This window comes from Myxine glutinosa, chromosome 6 (genome assembly GCF_964187855.1).
Source record: "Myxine glutinosa chromosome 6, kmMyxGlut1.1, whole genome shotgun sequence".
In the NCBI taxonomy this organism is placed as follows: Eukaryota; Metazoa; Chordata; class Myxini; order Myxiniformes; family Myxinidae; genus Myxine; species Myxine glutinosa.
This window is the reverse complement of record NC_136266.1, coordinates 175,789,710-175,807,046: the sequence shown is the minus strand read 5'-3', so window position 1 is coordinate 175,807,046 and position 17,337 is coordinate 175,789,710. Positions and strand designations below refer to the sequence as shown.

General features: G+C 43.6%; 1 protein-coding gene across 6 annotated transcripts in view; it reads left to right on the top strand.

Annotated features, from left to right (window-relative positions):
* The window catches only part of LOC137428972 (ephrin type-B receptor 2), a 252,354-nt gene that overhangs the window by 48,539 nt on the left and 186,478 nt on the right, over window positions 1-17,337 (top strand). The gene's annotated exons all lie outside the window — the stretch shown is intronic.

The window sequence follows — 17,337 nt, the reverse complement described above, 5'->3', positions numbered from 1 at the left end:
TCATTTGGGATCATGAGTTTATTTGGGATCATGACTTCATTTGGGATCACGAGTTTTACCTGCTCCCACTTCCACCTGGTGTCCTGATCATTTGGGATCATGACTTCATTTCGGATCACGAGTTTTACCTGCTCCCACTTCCACATGGTGTCCTGATCATTTGGGATCATGAGTTTATTTGGGATCATGAGTTTTACCTGCTCCCATTTCCACATGGTGTCCTGATCATTTGGGATCATGACTTTATTTGGGATCATGACTTCATTTGGGATCACGAGTTTTACCTGCTCCCACTTCCACATGGTGTCCTGATCATTTGGGATCATGAGTTTATTTGGGATCATGAGTTTCACCTGCTCCCATTTCCACATGGTGTCCTGATCATTTGGGATCATGAGTTTTACCTGCTCCCACTTCCACATGGTGTCTTGATCATTTGGGATCACGAGTTTTACCTGCTCCCATTTCCACATAGTGTCCTGATCATTTGGGATCATGACTTCATTTGGGATCATGAGTTTTACCTGCTCCCACTTCCACATGGTGTCCTAATCATTTGGGATCATGAGTTTATTTGGGATCATGACTTCATTTGGGATCATGAGTTTTACCTGCTCCCTCTTCCACATGGTGTCCTGATCATTTGGGATCATGCCTGCATTTGGGATCATGAGTTTTACCTGCTCCCACTTCCACATGGTGTCCTAATCATTTGGGATCCTGACTTTATTTGGGATCATGAGTTTTACCTGCTCCCTCTTCCACATGGTGTTCTGATCATTTGGGATCATGACTGTACAGGTCTTGCATTGGGACATGTGTTGGACTGTGCATTTCCAAACCTTGATAGTAATGGCGATGGTGTGACCTGTTGTAGGCCTGGTATAGAACCACCTTTAGAGGCCATTTTCCCCCACAGAGCAGGGGTTAGCCTTTTTCGGGCACCTTGGTCCCCCTTTTTGAAGCAATGTTTTATGGCCGGATGCCCTTCCTGCCGCCAACCTTGTTAGTCACCATCTGCGAGTAGTGAACTGGTCCTCAATTTGCCGACCTCGGAAGGATGACAGGCTGAGTCAACCCCCCTGGTGTTAATTCAACGATCGACTGGGATTCGAACCCAGCATCCTAGGATCCCAACCCAGCACCCTAACCACTAAGCCAACACCAGGTTTACCTGCTCCCACTTCCACCTGGTGTCCTGATCATTTGGGATCACGAGTTTTACCTGCTCCCACTTCCACCTGGTGTCCTGATCATTTGGGATCATGACTTCATTTGGGATCACGAGTTTTACCTGCTCCCACTTCCACATGGTGTCCTGATCATTTGGGATCATGTCTTCATTTGGGATCATGAGATTTACCTGCTCCCACTTCCACGTGGTGTCCTGATCTTTTGGGATCATGACTTCATTTGGGATCATGAGTTTTACCTGCTCCCACTTCCACAGGGTGTCCTGATCATTTGGGATCATGACTTTATTTGGGATCATGAGTTTTACCTGCTCCCACTTCCACATGGTGTCCTGATCATTTGGGATCATGACTGTACAGGTCTTGCATTGGGACAGGTGTTGGACTATGCACTTCCAAGCCTCGATAGTAATGGCGATGGTGTGACCTGTTGTAGGCCTCATATACTTGGAATAATTCCAGACCCCGCCTGGCGAACTGCTGACCCTTAAACAATTTAGATTGGCACGCAAAACAATAGCCCGGGTTTTGTCCATTGATCTTTGAATTGTCCATTGAACCGTGGACATAATGAATTGAATATTACCGGTAAAAAACATGCTGTTTGAAGTAAAATGCTTTTTTGCGATTTTCAATTTTCTAATATTTTAACCTCATTTTTCCCCCATTTAGTTATCATCGCCTTCATAATAATAAGCTGCTTTGTAATGAACATTATGGAGAACATTGTGGAGACATCCCCAAATGGAGAACATTGTCATGGGGACCGCAAGGCTAACCCCCGCTCTTGCAGGGAAAATGGCCTTAAAATGCCTGTTGTTGTTGTTGTTGTTGTTGTTGTTGTTGTTGTTGTTGTAATGAACATCAGCTTTCCCATTAGGATGGTTCTTCAAAATGGAAGTTAGAAAAGTAATGCTCCTAATACTAAAAAAAAATTTGTATGTATGAAAAAACCCTCGTGGTGAAATTTTAAGCTATTTGGACTCAATTTAGGGGTTGCACACGGAGTTTGTAATTTTACATATGTGACTTGCACAAATGTTTGGAGTTGATTACTTATTCTCCACTGCTGTACTTGTGGTTTTGACCATTACAGTTGACCTATGATCTTGTTTTGTTATGTACTGCACATTTTGAAGTTGTTTTTAAGTTAATTGAATGCAGTACAGCTGTACGTTGGTGTAATGGTATATGCAGTTGCTCTCATTGAAGAGCACAATCGTCTCCTGACATGGGCTCTACGGCAAACCCAGTATCTGCTTCAAGTTGTGACAGAACATTGCAAGAGGTTTCCCGATTGCAGGAAATCAACGCTTATCAGGCAACATTGAGTCACTGTGCAACCCCTAAAACTTGATGTATTCAAAATATATTTCAGAAGCAGAACTATTACCTCAATACCAAAAATATTAAACGTTAGGAGTAAAACAAATCAATTTGTTTTTTGTCTTATGTAGCTAAGAACCACCCGAATGCCCATTGAATGATGATAAAGGAGTTTTTATTTTCTTTTTTTTGTATACAAGATCGAGGCTCGTGAAAGAGCTAACATTAATCACACAAAAGGTCAAACCAACACAGAACACACAAAATAAGGGGAGTGGTAGACAAGATGGGGAGAGAGGGGGAAGGACACAAACACAACATTTGAGAGCAGGGACATCGAGAGAACTGTGGGAAGGAGAGGGCTCGGGGGGAGGTGGGAGAGGTATAAAACATATGGACACTGCAAGGACTTCCATGAAAGAAGTTTGAATTTCGAAAAAGTGTATCTGGGGTGAATTAGCGGGGGTAGAAAAGATCAAGGTTTTGGATGGGGGAAGATAAGAGATGGTGGTGAACAGCTGTTTTAAAGACCTGGAGGGAGGAGTGGGATTGAAGGGAGTGGGGGAGTTTGTTCCAGAGGTGGGAGAAAAGGGGAATGAAAGAGTGAAGGTGAGCAGAGAGTCTTGATTTTGGCAGTTTAACCATAAGTGGGTTGCTGGCAGATCTTGTGCGACCTGTAGGAATATTTGGGGGACAGAGCATAGAGAGAGCTGGGGGAGCAAGGCCGGAGAGGAGTCGGTAGGAGACAGAAAGACCACCAACCTGCCTGCGGTGAGTGAGTGAAAGGCCCTCAGAGTTAGCTTCATCACAGGAGATTCCAATGATTCTGAAAGCTTTGGTTTCAACAGCGTGAAGCCGAGCTAGATGTGAGGCAGGAGCTCCGGCCCAGAGGGGAGAACAGTATTCCATTGAGCTGCGGATGAAAGCCTTGTATGTGGTGAGGAGCTCAGCTGTGCCAAGGAAGGTTTTCGCACGACGGAGGATGCCCAGTCGGCGACTGGCTTTGGAGGCCAGCTTGGAAATGTGGTTTTCCCAAGAAAGATCATGGCAGATAGTGAGACCCAAAAGCTTGAGCGTCAGAACTTCTTGGAGAGGATTGTTGAGAAAGTAGATGGGAGGGCTTTCCAGTCGGTCTTTTCGGAGAGAAAAGAAGGAGTTGTTTTCAGTTTTTCATTTGATTTTTCAGGAGAGATGCCATTTTGAGCTGTGTCTGGATTTTCTTGAAAGAATAAGCTCTGTAACAGGGCAAGTAATGTCAAGGATTTCTGTGGTATGAAATTTTGTTTGTAAAATCACATTTACTTTAAATTTAAGTAAAACCTAACCAGACTTGGTGGAATTGGGGTTAGCGTGTCTGGTCTGAGCCTGGGAGGTCGGCTTTTTATGTTGACCCTGGACAACCAAAGACCCGTGGGTTGGCATCCCATGGGGGGATTTCTTCTTAATTTCTTCTTGATTGGCCCATTGATTGCGGAGGGAAAAGCTACTTTAAATAGACAGCGTTGCTGACACGCAGAGTTCTCTGTAAAGTACGTCACTTCACCCGAGGTCACTACTTGTGTTTAATTGATGCTTAAAATAAATCAAGTCGTTGCTCTCAAAAATAATACATTTTTTTGGAAGATTTGGAAGTAAATTTATCTTGGAGTTGAAAGTTGTACTGACACAGGAAAACAATCTTTTTTTCATGCTTGGAGGATCCGTGATGTGCCGGCTTTTCCTTACTGATTGAACTTGCTCGATATTGTATTGATGATACTTTCTCCTGACTTTACTGACAATACTCACTTTAGCGGTGAGTAGGAATTGATAACGTGATTTCCTGTAATATCCAATCTATCTATAATTCCAGTAATCTCTGTCTGTACGTTTGTCTGTGACCGCTGTTTCTCGACAACCACGGGTCCGATATACTTTTAACTTGCCAGGTATATTGCTGGGGACCCGAGGATGTGCCTTTTCAAGGTTTCATATTAATCGGACAATTACTTACCGAGCTATGTCCAAAAAACGATTCAACCAATCAGAGAGCAGCGAACTATCGCGTGTGCCGAACGTGGCGGACACACTCTGCCTCGGATGGCACATTTGAGAGCGTATTCATTTATTTCACGTTTGCAAACTATGTTGGCGTTAAACTATGTTTTAAAACTAATAAAAACGAATTTGCGATTCATTCGCTTTCCTGCGCGTTTGTGCACGCGATGGCGATTTCTTTACCAAACTCCGGAAGCCGTTCGCTTTGGACCAAACCATTTCATGTAAATAGAGGGGGGGGATTGTCACCGTACTCGCAAGCCGTTCGCTTTGGACCAAACCATTGCATGTAAATAGAGGGGGGGATATACTTTTAGATATATATATAGTACGGGCATGCCCTAGTATATCAAATGCCAAGAAATACCATGTGCTGAGTGTTTGTGTTGTGCTTGTTACATGGAAGCAAAGATAGTTCCAGCACTTGATCATGGTAAACACTAATTACAGTTGTTATGTTCTTGTGCTGTCGGGAAAGGACAGTCTTACTCATGATGTAAACATATGAAGTTTCCAAAGGCCAAAAGTATGTAGCATTGATGGCACAGGTATTATGTTACGAGTGTAATGTATGTTCCATTTGTTAATGCTGCATGTAAATTATTGGCCAAGAAGTTAAATAAAGATTTTGAGACAGGAGGAAGCTGTCACAGAGGCACCAGAAATTAGGCCGGCAGTATGAGCCATCGCAGTCAGATCCGCATTGTGCATGGTCATGGCAGGTGTGCGCCGGAGCAAAGCGTTGCTGCATCCAATTTCTGATGGTACTCCAGGGGCCTCCGTCTGTCCATTCCAAACAGGCTGATGCCTGTCCTATCCTTATCTCCTTGAGTGCCAATCAAACTGCTGCAACCATGAAGCATGCGGTCGGCCCGTTGGTCTCCTCCACTCACAAGGCTCCATTGCTGAGAGTATATGGTGAGCTGGGTCAGCGTCCGGAAAACGAGCCACATGTCCATACAGCCGCAGCTGATGCTCACGGACCATACAGGAAACAAATCTCATATGAATCTCTTTCAGCAACCGCTCGTTGGACACAAAGTCCGACCAGCGATAGCCATGGATTCTCCAAAGAGACTTGGTTCAAAAGGAGTTAAGTCTCATTCTCTTGCCCTTGGTGAGGGTCCAAGTCTCACATCCGTAGAGCAAGACTGGAAGCACCAAGGACTTAAAGACTCTGACTTTCATCCTCCTACATAGATACCGACACGATCCCATGATCCAGTGAATCCATGACTCCCCAGGCCCGACCCAGACATCTATCAACCTCTGGCTCACAACAAGTGGAGACATGAATAACACTGCCAAGGTAAGTGAATCTCTTCGTGACCTCAACATCTTCGCAACAAACAGACACAGACAAGACAGCAGCATCCAAGATGTCATTGAAAGACTAGATCTTGGTTTTGACCCAGGAAATCCATAATCCCAGCAGCTCCGCCTCCTCATTCAGTGCCTGGAGGGCCCCCATAAGAATATCCAGCGTCTCCACAAAGATGACTGGATCATCTGCGAAATAAAGGTCAGAGATCTTGACACTCCCAAACGATGCACCGCAGCCTGACCTCTCCGACATCCTCCCCATAATCCAGTCCATACAAGTGCTGAAGAGTGTGGGAGCCAGTACACACCCCTGCTGAACTCCAGTAACACTGGAAACAAGTCAGAGATGGAGCCACCACACCTCACAGCATTCTCAGTACCGGAGTATAGTTCAGAGATCAGATTGAGTAGCGTTGGTGGCACCCCGCGAAGACCAACAATCCTCCAGAGGACATCCTGATTCACCGAATCAAACGCTTTGCAGAGATCAACATAGGCTGCAAGCAACCACTGGCGAAACTCTCGCTTGCGTTCAATTCAATTCAGTTGAATTGAGCATGGTGAGGACACATTTGTCTTCTCTGCGCCTCACAAAAATGGCCGACACTGAGAGTCAAACCCAAAATCACGTTTCACCAGCAAGCAGCCTTCAATAGCAGAACCAATCAAATTCTGCCTGAATTGTGGTAAACATCCACAACATTCATGGACTTAGGGTAAATGCCCAGTGATAAATACCCAACCACTGGTTGTAAGTGTGTCATCGTTGCCTCAATGCAGGCGAGCATCCAGCGGATGTCGAGTTCGACAGTGATATAGATAAACATGAAATCCTCAACATACATGTAGCACAGGTTGGCAATAATACAGCAACAGGTGACAAATGGACAAAGCTCGTTTGCAGTACACTCACTCTTTCTGACGACCAGAAAGTAATGCGTACAGGGGAGCTTCGAAAATCCACGGAAATTCTTAGAACTTACTCCGATCACCAAATTCGACCTTCAGGAGCTGTCAATTTGCCTGTGGAATGCATTGGTAATTCGCATGTCTCAACTTTTGAAATCATCAATTTCAATCAGGAGAATGTACTTTCTGGAAGCAAAGCTGAGGCTCTTGGCTTGATTGGGTGGCTGTCATCCTTTAAGAGTGGAGTATTCCCAGAAAAGTCTAGATAAGTTCCAATGACTTCACAAAACTACCAGTACACTACCTGGTACCTGCACCATCAATTTGGACCCCAATGCCTAAAGTTTAGTGCATGCCACCCAATGACAGCCAACGTCTTTGAAAAAAAAAGGGTAGTCGAGAAATTGAATGAAATGACTAAAAAATGGGAACATTGTGAATAGCAAAAGGCCCACTGAGTGCGTTATCTCCACGCTGGTGTCCATCCACAAGGGCAAAATCCGAATCTGTCTTGACCTGACTTATCTGAACAAGGTAATTGAATGAGAGCAGAGTTACAGGTGACAACTTGCAACTTATCATGCAAAAATAATAATAATCAAGATTCGGTATCTGAAAGTTCCATATGTGAGACACCTGCTAACTGTGGATGACTTTTCAAGCTGGACCCATCTAAGTTAGAAGGAGTTCACAACATACCTCCACCTGAAGACATGAACAACATCAAACATCTTCTTGGATTTGTGACACACATAATCTGTCTGAATTAATTCCTAATCCCAGTGAAATAGGTGCCACTCTGTGAGAGATGCTCAAACAGATGGCATATTTGAATGGCAACCTGCCCAGTTGGAGGTATTCGATCACCTGAAAGGGTCATACTGCAATGCTCCTGTCTTTAAATATTACGTTGTCAATAAACCAGTGGAGGTCTGCTCCAGTGCATCCGCAAAGAATGCTGTTTGGCCTTCAGATATATGAAGTGTCCATTTGCTATGTCGAGGGTACAGATATGTAATCACCTGATACATTATCTTGGGCAAACTTACCTAATAAGCAATCTGAAATTGACAACCTGGAGCAAATCTGTATACCTGATTTCCTGGTAGTTACAAAGGAATGGTAAAAGAAATTCAGAACTGTACCCAACGTGAGCTAGAACCACAACGTGCAATGATACTGTGTGGATGGGCAGATACTAGGCAGGAGGAACCAGTGGCAATCCGACAATTCGGGAACTCCAGGACTGAATTTAGTGGCTGATGGGAGCATCTATATGGGCATGAGGATTGTCCCCCTCCAGCCCCCCCCCCCCCCCAGCCTTCATCGACATATGCTGTAACTCATACATGAATCACACTTGGATGTGGTAGAATGCAAACAACATTCATGTGACGTGCTGTTAACTCATATATTGAAGGAATCATCAGTTGTTGCTCAAAATTTGCTGACTTCCAGAATAAACTGCTGGCCGAACAACTTAAATCAACCCCAATCCCAGATTTACCTTTCAGGGTGATTGGTACAGATATCTTTCAGTTTGAATCAAATAAATATTTGCTGACTGTGGATTTTATACAGGTGGATGAACTTAAAATTCATTGAGGTGGTTGAACTCAGAGATCGACACAGCCAAACCACAATGAAAACACTGAAATTGCACTTCAGCGGACATGGCATCCTACTATTCATTTGCAATTGGTCACTGGCGTTGACACCGATACTAATTTATATTACAGACCCCAGGTATGAAAATCGACCTAAATCGAATAAACCATTTCAAATGGAGCACCTCACCGCCATTAGAGCATTTAAATTGCATCAGATGTGGCAGTTAATGGGAATTGCTGCTCCCAGCTTGATGGGTTATTTTTTTAATTTATTTTTTGTATACAAGATCGAGGCTCGTGTAAGAGCTAACATTGATCACAAAAAGACAAACTGACACATAAAACATAAAACATGATAAAGGGAGCGGGAGACAAGATGGAGAGCAGGGACATCGGGAGATTTGTGGGAGGGAGATGGCTTGGGGGGAGGAGGCATGGGAAGGGTGGGGGGGGGGGGGGGGGTGGGAGAGGTTAAAAAAAAAAAACACATGGACACTGCTCGGACTTCCAGGAAAGAAGTCGGAATTTCAAAAAAGTGGATCTGGGGTGAATTAACGGGGGTAGAAAAGATCAAGGTTTTGGATGGAGGAAGATAAGAGAAATTCAGGACGATTCCCCACACTTGATGACAGAAGACGCCATTTGTATTTTTGACGCCACCATCCCTACCCTGTTTGGAATCCCACGCGGACACGGGCAACTTGCTAGTTCCCAGAATTATCTGAAGTAACGACTATCCCCAGTACTCATCGGAAGAATTAATGAAATTATTTTGCTGGCTATGGAATAATTGAATACTGTACTGCACTGCTAGGCCTTACTCTTCATATTCCAATGGAGAAGCAGAGAAAGCTGCACAAACAGTAAGGAAACTGTGGAAAAGATGGACAGACAAACATGGAGCACTCCTTGACTACTGAACAACGCCACTGGAAAGCATCAATCAGTCTCCGTCATACTCCTTATGGCCCGCTGAATACCCTGTACCTTGAGGGGACTTCTTGCCCGGCTCAATTACAACCGTCGTGATGTAAAATGTCACATAGATCAGGAAAAAGCCAAACAGAAATTCTTTCATGATCCATGGCGGCACTTCCGCCATTGCGAACAGAAGATCATGTTTGGATGGCCCCTTTCCCTGGATCTAAACAGTGGTCTCCAGCAGTGGTCCTGAAACATCATCAATTACCACATTCATATGTTGTTCAGTCTGGTGAGTGCAAATGCCGATATAATAAGAGACATCTGCACGTAGCTAATGAGGCATCCATTTGTGCAAACCGCTCAGCTACAGAAGATCTGTATGAAGATGAGTCTAATGATGCAGAAACCGATACATGTGTCTCGGCCATGGTTCATGATGATCAGTGGCCACCTGAGAGTCCTGAGACCAGTGTAGCTCCCACAAGTGAGGACAACCCCCTCATCAGTCTCGTCCCGACCACTAACACTACCCATAAAGGTCGAAGGACGTGACCCCCCAATGGAGGTTGGTCATGTAGTGAACATTTGGCCTCTTGGAAATCAGCCTGTACTGAATGTGTAGAGATCGACCAATGAGTTGACTTATCGAGCATTAGTTTCTTAAACGTTAATGTTTGATGTATTATTGGGTGTTGTCTGCTCATGATTGGCCAATCACCTCGCTCTATATAATTGTTCATGGCTTCTTTAGCTATTCTGCTTCATGTAAGACTGACATGAGAGTGGCATTGTTCGTATAGGCGGAAGACTATTTTCAGTCACATCCTTGGTATGCCCATTATCCCTGCGACAGCGTTATTACGTTCCGGCCTGACTACTCCACAAAATTGAACCGTTAGGGTCTGGCCTCCATTGCTGAGATAATTTAGTCATATTAAAATTCACTACAATTTACAAGTTGACAATGTATAGTTGAAGATGTTTGCATCAGAGGCTGTTACTGACTTTCCCTGAAGGGCAAAAGGGACTCTCTGTTGGCAAGGCTAGTCTAGCCATCTTCATGTATTCTAATTCAACATCACAGTTCTACCTGACTGGCAGATGTCATATACCTGACTTGCGGATGTCATATACCTGACTTGCGGATGTCATATACCTGACTTGCAGATGTCATATACCTGACTTGCGGATGTCATATACCTGACTTGCGGATGTCATATACCTGACTTGCAGATGTCATATACCTGACTTGCGGATGTCATATACCTGACTTGCGGATGTCATATACCTGACTTGCAGATGTCATATACCTGACTTGCGGATGTCATATACCTGACTTGCAGATGTCATATACCTGACTTGCAAATGTCATATACCTGACTTGCGGATGTCATATACCTGACTTGCGGATGTCATATACCTGACTTGCAGATGTCACATACCTGACTTGCGGATGTCATATACCTGACTTGCAGATGTAATATACCTGACTTGCGGATGTCATATACCTGACTTGCGGATGTCATATACCTGACTTGCGGATGTCATATACCTGACTTGCGGATGTCATATACCTGACTTGCGGATGTCATATACCTGACTTGCGGATGTCATACAATAAAGTTTGCTGTCCACGCTGGAGTGGCCACTGCAGGGATGGAGGTGGGGCAATTGGCATTGAGTCTTTACTGCTGTTTAAAATATTAGGCCTTTCATCCAGGGCCTGGAAGCCGACAGATGTCCGGGTAGTCTAGGACCCACTGGCACTCACAAAGCCCTGGGGTGTGTCTCTACGTCTGCCTGTCTTAGCTTTGGTGATTGAGGAGGCCAAGGTTAAAGGCTGATACTATTGCTGCTGTTGTGGCATGGACCTTTCTGTAGTGGCCTTTGCTACGTCCTGCTTTCTTTTCCAGTCTCCATCTGTTTTCTTTTTTTTGCCACCGATTGATGTTGGGCAAACAAAACGTTATTTTTGCATCACAAAAGAACAACAGTTAAGTTTACTTTGGGGTATTCGTTGAACTCGAGCTCATTGTACGGTTGCAAAGTTCAGCAAGTGGTATTGACCCCACATTGGAAAGCTTTAAATTACTTTGAATTGATGGTTGTCATTAGATATTACTTGCACACTAATTAGGTTAATTGAAAATGAATGATCTTGGGGAAAATACTGAAACTTGTTTGTGGCTTACATTGTATTTCCTAGCCATTTGGGGACACACAAACACCAATGTGACATGTTTGATAGCAGTCATGTACAGTTTGAAACATGGCTGCCTCCACTGTAGATGACGGCACTTGCCCTTCATTCTTTTTTCTGCACCAAATTGAGGTTCCTTGAATATCGAAGAGCGAGCTTTCTTCCATTGCTTCCACATCCTATCGGCTTCAAATCTCTTTTATTTTAACCATTTAACATGTAACTAAAATGTAAACCACTATTTCACATTCTTACGTGCATACTATTCATATCTTGCTTTATTTTGTAGGTTGTAGAATATGTTGCAGAACAAACCTCAATGAGGCCCACAGGAGCATGTGACACAGACCAGGACACACTCGAAGGCACACAAGATCCGCAAATATACACTACATGACCAAAACTATGCGGACACCCCTTCTAATTAGTGGATTCGGCTGTTTCAGCTACACCCATTGCGAGCAGGTATATATAATCAAGCACATCGCCATGCAATCTCCATAGCCAAGCATTGGCAGTAGAATGGGCTGAACTACAGAGTTCAGTGACTTTCAACGTGGCACCATCATAGGATGCCACCTTTCCAACAAGTCAGTTCGTCAAATTTCTGCCCTGCTAGAGCTGCCCCAATCAACTGCAAGTGTGGTTATTGTGAAGTGGAAATGTCTTGGAGCAACAACAGCTCAGCCGCAAAGTGGTAGGCCACACAAGCTCACAGAACAGGACTGCCGAAGCGCGTAGCGTGTACAAATCGTCTGTCCTCAGTTGCAACACTCACTACCGAGTTCCAAACTGCCTCTGGAAGCAACGTCAGCACAACAACTGTTTGTCGGGAGCTTCATGAAATGGGTTTCCATGGCCAAGCAGCCGCCCACAAGCCTAAGATCACCATGTGCAATGCCAAGCGTCGGCTGGAGTGGTGTAAAGCTCGCCGCCATTGGACTCTGGAGCAGTGGAAATGCGTTCTCTGGAGTGATGAATCATGCTTCACCATTTGGCAGTCCAATGGACAGGTCTGGGTTTGGCGGATGCCAGTAGACGCTACCTGCCCGAATGCATAGTGCCAACTGTAAAGTTTTGTGGAGTAGGAATAATGGTCTGGGGCTGTTTTTCATGGTTTGGGCTCGGCCCCTTAGTTCCAGTGAAGGGAAATATTAACGCGACAGCATACAATTCTTTTTTTTTTTTCTTTTTCTTTTTTTGTATACAGAGTCGAGGCTTGTGAAAGAGCTAACATTTATCAAACAAACAAATCAAACAAACAAGCAAACAAAGTATATAAAAAGGGGAGCGGTCGACAAGATGGGGAGAGAAGGGGAGGAAGCACACAAACACAACATTTGAGGGCAGGGACATCCGGAGATGTGTGGGAGGCAGAGGGCCTGGGGGGGATGCAGGATAGGTATAAAACGCAAGGACACCAAGCACTTCCAGGAAAGAAGACAAAAGTCACCTCAAAAAAGTGGATTTGGGGTGAAATTAGCGGGGGTAGAAAAGATCAATGTTTTGGATTGTGGAAGATAAGAGATGGTGGTGAACAGCCGTTTTAAAGACCTGGAGGGAGGAGTGGGATTGAAGAGAGTGAGGGAGTTTGTTCCAGAGGCGGGAGAAAAGAGGAATGAAGGAGTGAAGGTGAGCAGAGAGTCTAGATTTTGGCAGTTTAACCATAAGAGGGTTGCAGGCAGATCTTGTGCGACCTGCAGGAATATTTGGGGGACAGAGCCCAGAGAGAGCTGGGGGAGCAAGGCCGGAGAGGAGTCGGTAGAAGACGGAAAGACCACCAACCTGCCTGCGGTGAGTAAGTGAAAGGCCCTCGGAGATAGCGTCATCGCGGGAGATTCCAATGATTCTGAACGCTTTGGTTTCAACAGCGTGAAGACGAGCTAGGTGTGAGGCAGGAGCACCAGCCCAGAGGGGAGAGCAGTATTCCATTGAGCTGCGGATGAAAGCCTTGTATGTGGTGAGGAGCTCAGGTGTGCCAAGGAAGGACTTCGCACGACGGAGGATGCCCAGTCGGCGACTGGCTTTGGAGGCCAGCTTGGAAATGTGGTTTTCCCAGGAAAAACCAACAATGACATTCTAGACGATTCTAGACAATGACATTCTAGACGATTGTGTGCTTCCAACTTCGTGGCAACAGTTTGGGGAAGGCCCTTTCCTGTTTCAGCATGACAATGCCCTCATGCACAAAGCGAAGTCCATACAGAAATGGATTGTTGAGATCGGTGTGGAAGAACTTGACTGGCCTGCACATAACTTTGTCCTCAACCCCATCACACACCTTTGGGATGAATTGGAATGCCGACTGTGAGCCAGGTCTAATTGCCCAACATCAGTGCCCGACCTCACTAATGCCCTTGTGGCTGAATGGAAGCATATCCCCGCAGCAATGTTCTAACATCTAGTGGAAAGCTTTCCCAGAAGTGTGGAGGCTGTTATATCAGCAAAGGGGGAGGGGGGAGGGGGTTTGGACCAATGCCATATTAATGCCCACGATTTTGGAATGAGATGTTCGAGAAGCACGTGTGGATGTGATGTTCGGTTATCCACATACTTTTGGCCATGTAGTGTATCACATCAACAAATTAATTCCAACAATTGCTAAAGATTCTCAAGTAAGACAATTCTGGAACAGGTGTCCTCAGCTTTCAAAGACGATTCTCAGAGCAGAGAAGCTGGTATTTCGTTGTGAAGGAACACACACATGAAACTAACCAGTATTTAAAAATGATTATTTACAGAAAAATCAGAATTAGTACATTTCCAATTTTCTTCTGACATAGTCAGTGTTAGTTGCAGTTTTAAATATGGATATGTATAACTGCAACCAGTTTTTTGTGAATGAATCTCTGTGTGCGCTAATCACAGATACAGAACGGTCTTTGCCCAACAATAACATTGACTATGAAATTTGTATTGCATGATAATAAAGTGTACTGCATAACAGCCAGTGTGTGTGTGTTGTGTGTGTGGGTGTGTGTAACAAGGAGGTGGAGTTATGTGTGTGTGTGGGAGGAGGTTAAAATGGCGCTCCTGCACAATGCATGTCGATGGCCCCTCATTATCGAGTACTTCAGCACTTCCTTTCCAGCTGCTGACTCATTCCACTGATTACTACACGTTTCTACAACTTATAAAAAAATTTTTTTATAAACTAGTGATGCAGTTTTGGCCTGTATACATACACACACACACTGACACACATATATGTGTATACCAGCAAAAGTACCAGGCGTTGCTGGGTAAGAATGAGTCGCTTCCTGATGGGAATATGATAAACTCAAACTGGGTCCATCACCTAGAGGGAATTTTTAAAACAGATCGCAAGTTCAATGGAGCAGTGGGGTATTGAGGAAAAATGATGCTCGGGGCGAGATGTTAAATTGCCGCCCCTCGTAACTTTATGACCAAGATGGCGGGCCGCCATATTGGTAAGCCACAACATCGGGTTTCCGGATTCGCGGCAGGTTCGTATCGAGTTAGTTTCAAAATCATAATTTTATTGATGTCCCTTAGGACATCCGCTGGGACCCCAAAACGTTCCACATTAGGTTTGGTGGGGCTAGCCCCAAAATTGAGGGAGTAGTTTGGGGGATAGACGGTCCTACAGACAGACAGACAGACAGACAGACAGGCACTCCGGTTTTATAATATAGATATAGTTTGCATGCATTCATTAACAGTAAACGTGAATACGCACACATCTCCAAGCTGATACTTGGCTGAGTGCCCTTCAGGAATCACTGTTTCAGCTGATTAATTTCAGAACCCCAAATGAGTAGGCCACTTAGCGGAACTCCCAATTGCATCATCCAGACGTTATTGCATTTTCCACTGAGCTCACGTGTGCACACATGCAGCAAAAAGTTGACTCTGTAACTTTACAATCATTCATAAAAGGGTATGCAGAGTCGATTTCCAAAAAAATCTGAATATGATAGTTTTATTGAATTTTTTTTCTTTTCTGACAATGTTTTGAAAAGCCATTTTCATTTTGAGGTATTTGGGTGACAGTTTAGTATAATGTCATATCAAGGACTTCTAACAAAGATTTAGTGAAGTAAGACTCAGTCTTGATGGGTAGTGTTTGTTTGAAAAAGACATTAAATAATTATTTAACAATGATGAATCTGCGTTGCTAAGCAACTTGAGGTTATACATTCAATATGGCATTAGTTTTTATCTCCAAACTCTCTACAATGTATACTAACTTGTTGACGTTCCAAATATGCAAATGTTTTGTAATGAACCAAAATCAATTGATATGTTATGAAACGATGCAAATTATGTGTTTTATGCACGTTAAAAATGTCGCCTTCTTTTACATTACAACCCAGAATTCATGGAATGAATTATCGATGAATGACTTAAAAATTTACTGAAACACAGGAACAGAATGATTAAGCCGACTACCACTGAAGGCTACATTTTTTTTTATAACCAAGGCAGAGGTTGGGTAAGCGACAAGGACTAATTGATTCGATTTTGGTGAAGATCCGGATCTGGATCCTGATACTATAATTTTTTAGATGAATCTTCAGCATTGGGAAATTGGGCCAAAAACGATATATAGCAGGATATCTCAATAAGTTGTGGATAGATTGGCTGAGTTGGGTGGATCACAGAACAAGCTGGTTGTTGTGGAGCAAACTGTGATATTGGAATAGACATTGGACACTACTTTATTCTTAAGGAGCAACATTTTTTCCAGACAAATTGAAAATTGCATTAAAAGCTCGTAACCATTGGTTCTGAAGTGGGCTCCATGTCACATATTTGCCCGGTTCAGGGCATTTTGCTCTTTTCCTGTTGATGACCTCACATTTTGTCAATATCTCTAAAAATTTGTGCCTGCTCATGCCATTCTGGGCAACATGGCCGCAACCAAATGGTACACAAGTGTTTCACCATCATTAGAATAGCAATCCTCCAATTATACACCCTCCAGAAAACAGCAACAACACCAAAAAACCCCAGAATAGAACATAATTAGTACCGCTGGCTGTAAAAAAAACATCATGAAAATGTATTATTGTATCTGAGTGTGAATGCGCCTATTCCACTTGTGACATTCACAGACCAGTGAAAGCCAAACATAAAAAGGGCAGTTGGCCAAATTTGCTCTCTCTGCTGCAGAAATTGTGGGGCAATGGTGGTTTCAAAAAAAATAAAAAAAATACGAGATACTTAAATTGAATGACTATTTTTTTTTTCTTAGTAACATACAGACTAGAGTTTTATCTAAAAAAACATTTTGTCCATGCCCTTCAAAGGAAGTAAGTAACCTGCTCGGCCTATTCGGTGTTCCGACTCCAGCACTTGCCTCATCATGATATCACTTCAGGTTTCCATCCATCACTTCCTAATGCTTTTTATATAAATGCTCATTTATTTATTTATTATTTAATTGTTTATTATATAAATGCTAATTGAGCTATTGTGGCATTGTTGTTCTTGTGCCGCATATGCACGAGGCTTTTCCGCCGGCCCTGTGCCCTCCAAGAAAACAATGAAATACAATACTTCATAAACATAGAAGAAAATGTATCAAATACTTGCAAAAGAATCAGACTAGTATTTGAATACTTTTCAACACAACAAATTGTGCGATTTACCTTTCCCAATATCCCCCATTTTCTTGCATGTTTTCAAGACAAATAACTCAGCAAAATGTTTCTGTAAAGAGTCATGTTACGCACTAATGGCTCCCTGATATAAAACCTTTAGGCAGCTTAAATTGAAAGAGAGAAACAAGTCGTAAGTATTTTATTGCACATATCCTTCATCCAACATATAAGGGATTTCATCCTGAGGC